The following is a 12,684-nucleotide window of genomic DNA, read 5'->3' as shown; positions in this document are numbered from 1 at the left end:
AAACGTGACGTGTAACATGAGAATTGAACCTCATTTGTTCTCGCACGTCAAGCGATCATGCTTGAGCTTCCGTTTACCATAACTGATGTGGGAGTTGATGAATATCTATATGTGAATAAAAGCCTCAATTAAATCTGTTCACCATATATAGTAGTCGAGTGTCTTCAGAAAATTTGAACTAAACCGCTCAATTAATATCGATTCGTTTCACAATCTCTTTAAAATCTTTTTGAAGCTTCAAAGTGTCAGTTGCGTAGCTGTCAATGGAGGGACAGAAAGCTCTCAGACTTCATCAAAAAGATCTTCATTTGTGTTTCAAAGACGAACGAAAGTCTTACAGGTTTGGAATGACATGAGGGAGGGTGAGTAATGACAGAATTGTAATTTTTGGGTAAACTATCCCTTTAACAGAGTCTGGTGCATTTGCCAAGGAACTGAAGATAATTGGCACAAATTAATACAAACCATATACAAATAATAACAAGTCAGCGATTCGGTGAACATGTTTTTTTGACAGCTTTTAAAGTGGCATTTCGGTGAATCTTCAGTACTGCAGCCCAGCATCTCAGAATGGTACAATAAAATACAAACAAAAACTCCTTTGTATATGCAAATTTGACATGCATAATTTCACCAAAACACCAGAAAAAAGGAACTAACTCTGTGTGGTTATACCTCCCTGATCTTTCGGACGGATGAGTGAGAGTGCACGAAGGGTTCAGAGTACACAGATCTGATGGGTCGCCAAGCGGATGTGCTGAGGGAACTTCGCTGTGCCTGAGATAGCTCCAGGTCTCCAGAGGAACACCATAAAACATGTAAACTGGGAGCATGGCGCATTACATAACTGTATGCTACCTGTTACCTAGCAACTCTGTGCGCTAGTGGCTATGGCTCTGTATGTGCCACCCGTCTCTCTTCATTTCAGAAAGCCAGGCCTTAGCACTGAATCCCCAACAACCTCCATTTCTGCTGCACAGCAGACCTTCAAGACACCTTAGCGCTGCTAAATTACATCACAGTCATTTGTCTCATGCAGTGGAGACGCATTGGAAGCAGACATTTCAGCACACAGGTACAAATGCACAAATCCCTGTGTAATATATTTGGAAAATAGTGATGAAAAAAGACTTATTATTCAAGAAATATACTTGAATTAGCGACTCAAATAGTGATACAAGATACAAGGTATTTGCATCCTGTGGATTAGGTTTTGTGTCACCCCTCATTCACAAACGAACATGTATAACATCAGTAAGCACACATTTACTCCAAGGTAAACTGATGTATTCAGGTCACAGTGTAGGAGACAAGAGTGCACAGAATCATAGATAATGTATTGTAGAGACGTTTAGAAACAACTCAGTTCACACCAATACTCCAAAAATGAGAGAGAGAGAGAGAGAGAGAGAGAGAGAGAGAGAGAGAGAGAGAGAGAGAATACAATACCAATTCATTCCTGTTTGATGTTCTGTAAAGCTTGACTCAGCAAACAACGATCTGAGTGTATGGTCTGAAGCACTTAGAGCACGTCCGAATCCACTTTTGCTAGGTTAATGACAGAAAAAGGCGCATGGTCCAAAAGGGTTGTACCTGTCTCTTCTTAATGAGTCATGGGTGTGTTTTGGGCCTAACATGCAATAAACCAGTCAGAGTCTCATGTCCCATTCCCTTTAAAAGCCAGTTGCTCTTGCACCATGACAGATTTGCTTTTACACGGAGGAATTTCTGAACGTAAAAACTGAACGCTTCTCCAGAGAGGAATCATTTTGTTTTTAATATTTAAAGGGTTAGTTCACCCAAAAATGAAAATCCTGTCATTAATTACTTACCCTAATGTCGTTGGACACTCGTAGGACCTCCGTTCATCTTCGAAACACAGATTAAGATATTTGTGTTGAAATCCGATGGCTCAGAAAGGCCTTCATTGACACCAATGTCATTTCCTCTCTCAAGACCCATAAAGGCACTAAAGACGTCGTTACAAAGCCCATCTCACTACAGCGGCTCTACAATCATTTTATGAAGCGATGAGAATAGTTTTGTGTGCAAAAAACAACAACTAAATAACGACTTATATAGTGATGGGCCGATTTCAAAACAAAGTGTCGAACCGTTATGAATCAGCGTATCGATTCATGATTCGGAACGCGTGTCAAACTGCTGAAATCACGTGACACTGGCAATCCTAATCATGAATCCATACACATTCAAAACTTTGTCGTTATTTTTGTTTTTTTCGCACAAAAACTATTCTCATCGCTTCATAAAATGATTGTAGAGCCACTGTAGTGAGATGGGCTTTGTAATGACGTCTTTAGTGTCTTTATGGGTCTTGAGAGAGGAAATGACACTGGTGTCAATAAAGGCCTTTCTGAGCCATTGGATTTCAACACAAATATCTTCATTTGTGTTCCGAAGATGAACGGAGGTCTTACAGGTGTCAGAAGACATTAGGGTAAGTAATTAATGAGATAATTTATATTTTTGGTTGAACTAACCTTTTAAAATGTTAGGGGTGTCCATGGTTAACCGATTAACCGATTATCCGTTAAAAATTGCGTAACCGAGTGAAACATTTTGCTCGGTTAAGTGGCGTCACTGACGTGCTTTAAATTTAGTTGTAATATATTTTTGCACCAATAGAGACCGCCAGAGCGCTCCCAGACATTTGTAATATCCACAAGAAGAAGTCATGACCAGCTTAGTTTCTAAGCGGGCAAAGAAAAGCACAGCGTGGGAGCACTTTAAAATTGAGAGTGACGGGGCAAAATGCAAGTATTGCAATGCAGTGCTTATCGCATTTTTCAGGCTATAAGTCGCTCCGGAATATAAGTTGCATCAGTCAAAAAATGCGTCATGAAGAGGAAAATAACATAAGTCGCACTGGACTATAAGTCGCATTAGGGCAGAAGCAGAGCGGGAGCTGCGCGCGCTGTGCATAACGGAGCAGAAGAAAGAAAGTTTGAAGTAGAAACTTGTGAGGGACTAGCGAAAAGCAGAGGTTACTTTAACTGTAATGAAGAAAACAAAAAAAGCTAATAGCGGACTGAAAGCAAGATGGCCAGAGCTGAAGGAACGAGTCCACAGATGCTTGAACTCTCTGCCGGGAGAGGCTCAGCTGCGCGAGTCAAACGCTGTGTGAATCATTCTCGGCTGCATATTTTACTACATGCCCTAATCATGCAGGCGCCCTCGCGGCCACTTGCATTGCTCATTAACTGGAGCGCATCTCATCCTAATTTAACGAAACTCTGCGTAGGCCTCACAGACATGAAATATATCTTAAGAAAGCTTGAAATGTCTTTTAACAATTTAAAACGAAAAGAAATAGGCTACTCTCTGATTATGTAATCAATGATGTGCATTTCTCTCTATAGGCGCGTTCACTATACGGAGATGGCGGTCGTTAAATTAATAAACTAAAAATAATAACCCTGACGCACACTATGGTTGACCAAGTATTAACCGTTAAGGGCCTCGGTTAACGGTTAATGAAAAACTTGAAAACGTGCAGCTGTATGTGTAATAAGCAGAACATTGGACTTGAAAATTATATTGTCTTGCTGAAACTAGCAAAAAATACTTGCATCGCATTGCTCCAGGTGTATGATAGAGCCCTAAGGTAGGTGGAGTTTAGCAAACAGTCAGTTGTGGTTGATCTTGGGTGAATTAGGGATTGATCACATCATTCACCATGCAGTGAATAATGGGAGTTAATATCATCAGAATTTCAAGTAGTAGGACAGAATCTTAAAGGTGCAGTAAGTTGGAAGTGGATCGGACAGAGCGCACACAACACTTGTAGTGCCTTTCCCCGTGTCCACTCATGATGGGGAAGGAGAGAGAGTGAGCAAGAGGGAGATTTGAAGAAAAACTGTAGAGAGAGAGATGGCAGAGAGACATTACAAAAGAGAGAAAAAAACAAGAGCTTTAGGACCTTCGTTAATATTAGAAAAGCTTTCCAGCACTGGAGGGACCTAAGGGGGAAGGCCTTAAAGCGTACACGGTTGTGTTGTTTCTGCTCCATATATGAGTTACATTGGTTTTGATATGCTGCTGTTGTAATGTTAGCTATAGTAACAGGACAGTTTTGAGTGTCATTGTTTGTCTGGAGCTGCTCTGCTGCTGGCGACTTACAACAAACTCTTCCTTGTATATATTCTTGTGAACTGTATGTTAATTTCTTGTTCATCCTTGTCTTTTGTTTTCCACAAAACATCACTTCTGAAACGCCCCATGATTACAGCCCAAATGGAGCAGCATCAGATTCATATTCTGACTAGAATTGAGTATGGCCATGTCAGGCTACAGATTCCCAGTGCCAATTCCAAAATTGATTTCAATCAATGCTGCGCAGCTGATCAGGTCTTGGAAAAATCATATGCTTATTAAAACACCACACACACACACACACACACACACACACACACACACACACACACACACACACACACACACACACACACACACACACACACACACACACACACACACGTCTGGTTCACTATCTTTGTGGGGACTGTACAAACCATATTTTCTATCCCCCTACACATAGAGCCCCTGCCCCTAAACTTATCCATCACAGGAAACATACTGCATTTTTACTTTCTCCAAAAAACTCATCCTGTATGATTAAATGTTAAATAAACATAACTTTTTCTTTATTAGATCAATCAAGTAAATAAATAACACATTGTGAATAACACATTATGAAAGTTGCCGTATAATGTAAGAGTTCAGACAGGTCCTTTCAGATTCTTTCATCAGACAACTACACTTTCCTTTTGTGTTGCAACCTGTTAACTGTCACGTCAGCCTTTACTAAATGAAGTGAACCATGGTTTTGGGAAAGAAAATGGACTGTAAAAAAATAAAAGTGTACCATTGTGAGTCTGTTAAAGTCAAATCCATAATGCACAGCTTTAACAAGATGTATGCCCTTTTTTTCTTCATGTTCCCACTCCTCTGTAAAGGACAAACTGTATTATGTCTGTCTTGAGCACTAATGCAAGTGCAGTCTACAAGGAGACCAAAATAGCAAGCATCAGTAAGTCTACATGCACTCACTCATTCTGTTGAGCTGCAGAAATGCAACTGTTCCCAAAAGAGAGATGAGTGTTTTGCTATAAATGGGCCCTGACCCCTTAGAGGTACAGAACAGAACAAATTTAGCCCAAACAGCCTTAGCATTAATGAAGGAGGCGCAACGCACTGCTACGCTCCCGCAACACACACACACACACGCACACACACACGCACGCACACACGCACACACGCACGCACGCACACGCGCACACGCGCACACACACACACACACACACACACACACACACACACACACACACACACGCACACACACGCACACACACACACCATCCCTCCAACCACTCTTTTTCTCATGCAAATAGGAGTTGCCATAGGAACCATGGGCTCAAATGCAGATATATTAAAGAAGGGCCAATAAATGAATGGTAGAGCAGAGTGATTACTATGTAAATACAATGACAATGAAAGAACATGTAGCAGGATGATTTTCAATAAAACGCAAATTTGTGATGAATACGCCGATACACAGATTGCCCGAAAACCCCTTTGTGCTGAGTAAATGCTTTTTTTAGATTAGAGAATAGCCATGAACACTGCAATGTAAAAAAAAAACAAAAAATAGATATTCAATTAGAAATTAAAATGGATTTCTAAGCAAAGATGTGGAGACTGGTCTGTATACAAATTATAATCTGTACATCCCAGACTGAATTGAGCTACTTTGTGTGTTTTACTGCAAAAGGACGGTAAAACTGAAAACTGAACCTGCCGTTCTGTCAATCCCCCCAGAAGTATAATCTAAGGAATCTAGTTTTCACGAAAGCCCTGGGGCTGTCAAATATGGAAACTTATTTACCCCATGGAATGAGAAAACAAAACAAAAGGTAATCGTGACTTTTTTTAATTTCACAATTATGACTTTTTCTTAGAATTGCAAGTTTATAAGTATTACAAGTTGTAAGATGTAAACTTGCAATTGCAAGAAAAAAAGTCAAAATTGTGAGACACACAATTCTATTTTGTATTTTTTTATTCTGTAAAAGCTTCCATAGTCAAAAGTGTGACTTTTGCTGACAAATAATCATGAATTTTTTGGCCCAGGTATCACAGAGAACGAGTAAACATTGTTAATTTACATATACTACTGACATTTTAACAATATGTGAATAAGTATTTATAACCAGTCCTACTCGACAAGCTTTGTCCGGGATTCGAACCGAGGTCTCCTGTATGGGAGGCAGGTAGACTAACAAGGATGCTAAAACCCACAGCCTCTAACTTGCCTCTTGAGAACAGTGGAGTGAGGTTTACACGCACAGCTCTTACTGGCCTACATCTGTTACACTCACCCCCTAAACCTCCCTTCCGGGTCACGGCACCAAATGTAAACCAAATCCTACTTGACCCGCTCAGAGTGAGATTCGAACCAAGGCCTCTGGTGTGGGAGGTGGGCGTGCTAACAAGGACGCTAAAGACCGCTGCCGTTAGTGTGTGTCTTAAGGCCAGGGGAGTGAGGTTCACACAGCTCTTACTGGCCTACATCCGTTACATGCACACAAGTGGGAGACCCATGAAAGTATCTATTTTGACTGCTCTGCTCAAGAAAAGTATTAGCAAAATGGCAGGTATCTTATGCATTTTAAGCTTGCCAGAGTAAATTATTCATGCAAATGATTTACACTGAATGAGGTTACAGCATGCATGCCTAATAAAAAGGGTGAAGTGTGTGTGAATTCTAACAAAGAGTCGTTGATTGTGAGGTAACGCCGCTCTGACTACGCTCTGTTCTTTAGAGGACGACAGACATGCACAGCATCAAACTCCATGCCGCATCCTGCTTTGTCAGCACAGGGACAGCTGTTCACAGGAAGGTCCTAGACTCACGTTGAATTGCGGTCCTTACACACACACACAAGCACTGCAGGCTGAAGACACAGCCAGGCAGGTTTAACCAAGGTAAAACATCTTCAGCTATGTGAGTCTCCATCTCAGTCTAATAGTCAAAAGTTATGCTTGTAAAACAAAGAAGAACTTTTCAGAGATTTTGTTTCAGGATCAACTGATAAACTATTCTAAATAGTGCATGCTTCAGATTGCCATATGGCTGCGTTGATTAAGTCACTGTCACATTAGGTTGCTGAATATTAAAGCTGCACTCAGTATGTTTTTGTTTACATTTCTCTGGCTCTTATACTGACACCTATAGGTTTAAACTACTTTCACTCTTTTACGTCAATATTTTTTTGCATGTATCTATAAAGTTCACATTTTGCGCATTGTTTGGAGGTTTTGCATGTCGCAAGATCTCTCCTCTTGTGCAGTGCGGCTGAGTCTTAGACGGAAACATTTGGTGGTGTGTCAGCCATGGCCACCACTTGACGTCCTGCCGTTTGTCCGCGCTCAATGTAGCTGCAGGTCATCACTTCAGCACGGAACGATTGAGAGGACATTTTATTTTCCACTCATACTGATTTTTTGACTGTCTGGGGGATTACACATATGCCTATCCATACCATGTACTTTTATGTTTATAATTTGTAAACATTGGAAAAGGGATTTAAAATTTGAAATTATTTTTATGGATACTATTATTGTTTTTATTAGTAACCAGGTCCAGTTGGGTTCCAAAAGTAAAAATCCCATTTAATTTTACACAGGGAAATTGATTTTTAACAATCATTTATAAATAAGACCTGTGAGCTCTGAGGTTTTTAATCAATGATATATGCGTTTGCTGAAGCCATTAGACGATTATTATTATTATTATTATTATTATTATTATTATTAAATAATCGTGTTGAACAGAGGAATTCTTGGTGAAAAACTGCATTACCCACGATTCTGCAAAGAACTCTCAACCAATCAGAGAATTGTGCGACAATCATGACATAATTGAGTCTCTCATCACTCTCAAACTACAAAATACAATATTTAAATCAATAGTTTTAATATTCCTCCATCGTTTTTTAATTTATGTAATTCAAAATGCTTCATGGGACTGTAGTTCTTTCCTACGGTGGCCGATAGAGCTCAACACGCTGCAACTGAAGAAAACAGATGCAAATAGAAAAAACACCAGCAAAATAAGAAAACAACTTTATTAGTTTGACAACACATGTGCTGCAAATACTCACAATGCAACCAAATACAAAAATGTGCTGCAAATACTCATAACGCAATCAAATACAGAAACATGTAGAAAACAACACAAATCACAACGGCAATGTTTAACCAGGGGACCCCAACATGTGACGAACCTAGCTAGGACATGCTTATTGTTCAATATCTGCTCGTCAGTGGTTTTTTCGATGACATGAAAGGTGAGTTTTCTGTTTAATTTAACATCCTGATCTTATAATTCCATAGCCTTTTGGATATTAATATCTTAAGTAATCTGACAAAATACACTATAACTAAATAAAGTTAAAGGTTTATAAAAATAAAATCTGTTTTGTTTAATTAATGGTTTAAACCTGGTCAAAATAAATGCTATTTAGAGCACATTTTTGTATTTGGTTGAGTTGTGAGCATTTGCAGTGTGTTTCTGTATTTGGTTGTGTTGTGAGTATTTGCTGTGTGTTTCTGTATTTTGTTCTGCAAATACTCAACACAGAAAGTTCTGTACTTTCTGTGTTGAGTATTTGCACCATGTTTATGTATTTGGTTTGGTTGTGAATATTTGCAACGTGTTTCTGTATTTGGTTGTGTTGAGTATTTCCAGTGTGTTTCTGTATTTGGTTGTGTTGAGTATTTGCAGTGTGTTTCTGTATTTGGTTGTGTTGAGTATTTGCAGTGTGTTTCTGTATTTGGTTGTGTTGAGTATTTGCAGTGTGTTTCCGTATTTGGTTGTGTTGCGTATTTGCAGTGTGTTTCTGTATTTAGTTGTGTTGAGTATTTGCAGTGTGTTTCTGTACTTGGTTGTGTTGAGTATTTGCAGTGTGTTTCCGTATTTGGTTGTGTTGAGTATTTGCAGTGTGTTTCTGTATTTAGTTGTGTTGAGTATTTGCAGTGTGTTTCTGTATTTAGTTGTGTTGAGTATTTGCAGTGTGTTTCTCTATTTGGTTGTGTTGAGTATTTGCAGTGTGTTTCTGTATTTAGTTGTGTTGAGTATTTGCAGTGTGTTTCCGTATTTGGTTGTGTTGAGCATTTGCAGTGTGTTTCTCTATTTGGTAGTGTTGAGTATTTCCAGTGTGTTTCTGTATTTGGTTGTGTTGAGTATTTCCAGTGTGTTTCTGTATTTGGTAGTGTTGAGTATTTCCAGTGTGTTTCTGTATTTGGTTGTGTTGAGTATTTGCAGTGTGTTTCCGTATTTGGTTGTGTTGAGTATTTGCAGTGTGTTTCTCTATTTGGTTGTGTTGAGTATTTCCAGTGTGTTTCTGTATTTGGTTGTGTTGAGTATTTCCAGTGTGTTTCTGTATTTAGTTGTGTTGAGTATTTGCAGTGTGTTTCTCTATTTGGTTGTGTTGAGTATTTGCAGTGTGTTTCTGTATTTAGTTGTGTTGAGTATTTGCAGTGTGTTTCTGTATTTAGTTGTGTTGAGTATTTGCAGTGTGTTTCTGTATTTAATTGTGTTGAGTATTTGCAGTGTGTTTCTGTATTTAGTTGTGTTGAGTATTTGCAGTGTGTTTCTCTATTTGGTTGTGTTGAGTATTTCCAGTGTGTTTCTGTATTTGGTTGTGTTGGGTATTTGCAGTGTGTTTCTGTATTTGGTTGTGTTGAGTATTTGCAGTGTGTTTCTCTATTTGGTTGTGTTGAGTATTTGCAGTGTGTTTCTCTATTTGGTTGTGTTGAGTATTTCCAGTGTGTTTCTGTATTTGGTAGTGTTGAGTATTTCCAGTGTGTTTCTGTATTTGGTTGTGTTGAGTATTTGCAGTGTGTTTCCGTATTTGGTTGTGTTGAGTATTTGCAGTGTGTTTCTCTATTTGGTTGTGTTGAGTATTTCCAGTGTGTTTCTGTATTTGGTTGTGTTGAGTATTTCCAGTGTGTTTCTGTATTTAGTTGTGTTGAGTATTTGCAGTGTGTTTCTCTATTTGGTTGTGTTGAGTATTTGCAGTGTGTTTCTGTATTTAGTTGTGTTGAGTATTTGCAGTGTGTTTCTGTATTTAGTTGTGTTGAGTATTTGCAGTGTGTTTCTGTATTTAATTGTGTTGAGTATTTGCAGTGTGTTTCTGTATTTAGTTGTGTTGAGTATTTGCAGTGTGTTTCTCTATTTGGTTGAGTTGAGTATTTCCAGTGTGTTTCTGTATTTGGTTGTGTTGGGTATTTGCAGTGTGTTTCTGTATTTGGTTGTGTTGAGTATTTGCAGTGTGTTTCTGTATTTGGTTGTGTTGAGTATTTGCAGTGTGTTTATGTATTTGGTTGTGTTGAGTATTTGCAGTGTGTTTATGTATTTGGTTGTGTTGAGTATTTCCAGTGTGTTTCTGTATTTGGTTGTGTTGAGTATTTGCAGTGTGTTTCTGTATTTGGTTGTGTTGAGTATTTGCAGTGTGTTTCTGTATTTAGTTGTGTTGAGTATTTGCAGCATGTTTCGTAATTTGGTTGTGTTATATATTTGCAGTGTTTCTGTATTTGGTTGTGTTGAGTATTTGTAGTGTGTTTCTGTATTTGGTTGTGTTGAGTATTTGCAGTGTGTTTCTGTATTTGGTTGTGTTGAGTATTTGCAGTGTGTTTCCGTATTTGGTTGTGTTGAGTATTTGCAGTGTGTTTCCGTATTTGGTTGTGTTGAGTATTTCCAGTGTGTTTCCGTATTTGGTTGTGTTGAGTATTTGCAGTGTGTTTCTCTATTTGGTTGTGTTGAGTATTTGCAGTGTGTTTCTGTATTTAGTTGTGTTGAGTATTTGCAGTGTGTTTCTTTATTTGGTTGTGTTGAGTATTTCCAGTGTGGTTCTGTATTTGGTTGTGTTGAGTATTAGCTGTGTGTTTCTGTATTTGGTTGTGTTGAGTATTTGCAGTGTGTTTCTGTATTTGGTTGTGTTGAGTATTAGCTGTGTGTTTCTGTATTTGGTTGTGTTGAGTATTTGCAGTGTGTTTCTGTATTTGGTTGTGTTGAGTATTTCCAGTGTGTTTCCGTATGTGGTTGTGTTGAGTATTTCCAGTGTGTTTCTTTATTTGGTTGTGTTGAGTATTTCCAGTGTGTTTCTGTATTTGGTTGTGTTGAGTATTAGCTGTGTGTTTCTGTATTTGGTTGTGTTGAGTATTTGCAGTGTGTTTCTGTATTTGGTTGTGTTGAGTATTAGCTGTGTGTTTCCGTATGTGGTTGTGTTGAGTATTTGCAGTGTGTTTCTGTATTTAGTTGTGTTGAGTATTTGCAGTGTGTTTCCGTATTTGGTTGTGTTGAGTATTTGCAGTGTGTTTCTCTATTTGGTTGTGTTGAGTATTTCCAGTGTGTTTCTGTATTTGGTTGTGTTGAGTATTTCCAGTGTGTTTCTGTATTTAGTTGTGTTGAGTATTTGCAGTGTGTTTCTCTATTTGGTTGTGTTGAGTATTTGCAGTGTGTTTCTGTATTTAGTTGTGTTGAGTATTTGCAGTGTGTTTCTGTATTTAGTTGTGTTGAGTATTTGCAGTGTGTTTCTGTATTTAATTGTGTTGAGTATTTGCAGTGTGTTTCTGTATTTAGTTGTGTTGAGTATTTGCAGTGTGTTTCTCTATTTGGTTGAGTTGAGTATTTCCAGTGTGTTTCTGTATTTGGTTGTGTTGGGTATTTGCAGTGTGTTTCTGTATTTGGTTGTGTTGAGTATTTGCAGTGTGTTTCTGTATTTGGTTGTGTTGAGTATTTGCAGTGTGTTTATGTATTTGGTTGTGTTGAGTATTTGCAGTGTGTTTATGTATTTGGTTGTGTTGAGTATTTCCAGTGTGTTTCTGTATTTGGTTGTGTTGAGTATTTGCAGTGTGTTTCTGTATTTGGTTGTGTTGAGTATTTGCAGTGTGTTTCTGTATTTAGTTGTGTTGAGTATTTGCAGCATGTTTCGTAATTTGGTTGTGTTATATATTTGCAGTGTTTCTGTATTTGGTTGTGTTGAGTATTTGTAGTGTGTTTCTGTATTTGGTTGTGTTGAGTATTTGCAGTGTGTTTCTGTATTTGGTTGTGTTGAGTATTTGCAGTGTGTTTCCGTATTTGGTTGTGTTGAGTATTTGCAGTGTGTTTCCGTATTTGGTTGTGTTGAGTATTTCCAGTGTGTTTCCGTATTTGGTTGTGTTGAGTATTTGCAGTGTGTTTCTCTATTTGGTTGTGTTGAGTATTTGCAGTGTGTTTCTGTATTTAGTTGTGTTGAGTATTTGCAGTGTGTTTCTTTATTTGGTTGTGTTGAGTATTTCCAGTGTGGTTCTGTATTTGGTTGTGTTGAGTATTAGCTGTGTGTTTCTGTATTTGGTTGTGTTGAGTATTTGCAGTGTGTTTCTGTATTTGGTTGTGTTGAGTATTTCCAGTGTGTTTCCGTATGTGGTTGTGTTGAGTATTTCCAGTGTGTTTCTTTATTTGGTTGTGTTGAGTATTTCCAGTGTGTTTCTGTATTTGGTTGTGTTGAGTATTAGCTGTGTGTTTCTGTATTTGGTTGTGTTGAGTATTTGCAGTGTGTTTCTGTATTTGGTTGTGTTGAGTATTAGCTGTGTGTTTCCGTATGTGGTTGTGTTGAGTAT

The 12,684-nt window shown here is 38.3% G+C and overlaps 1 protein-coding gene across 1 annotated transcript in view; it reads right to left on the bottom strand.

The window, feature by feature from the left end:
* rasgrf1 (Ras protein specific guanine nucleotide releasing factor 1) overlaps window positions 1-12,684 on the bottom strand; it is a 53,136-nt gene that overhangs the window by 37,337 nt on the left and 3,115 nt on the right. The window lies entirely within an intron of this gene.

The sequence above is a fragment of the Pseudorasbora parva genome, chromosome 16 (genome assembly GCF_024679245.1).
Source record: "Pseudorasbora parva isolate DD20220531a chromosome 16, ASM2467924v1, whole genome shotgun sequence".
Lineage (NCBI taxonomy): Eukaryota > Metazoa > Chordata > Actinopteri > Cypriniformes > Gobionidae > Pseudorasbora > Pseudorasbora parva.
The sequence above is the reverse complement of the archived record's forward strand: the minus strand, read 5'-3'. Positions and strand labels throughout refer to the sequence as shown.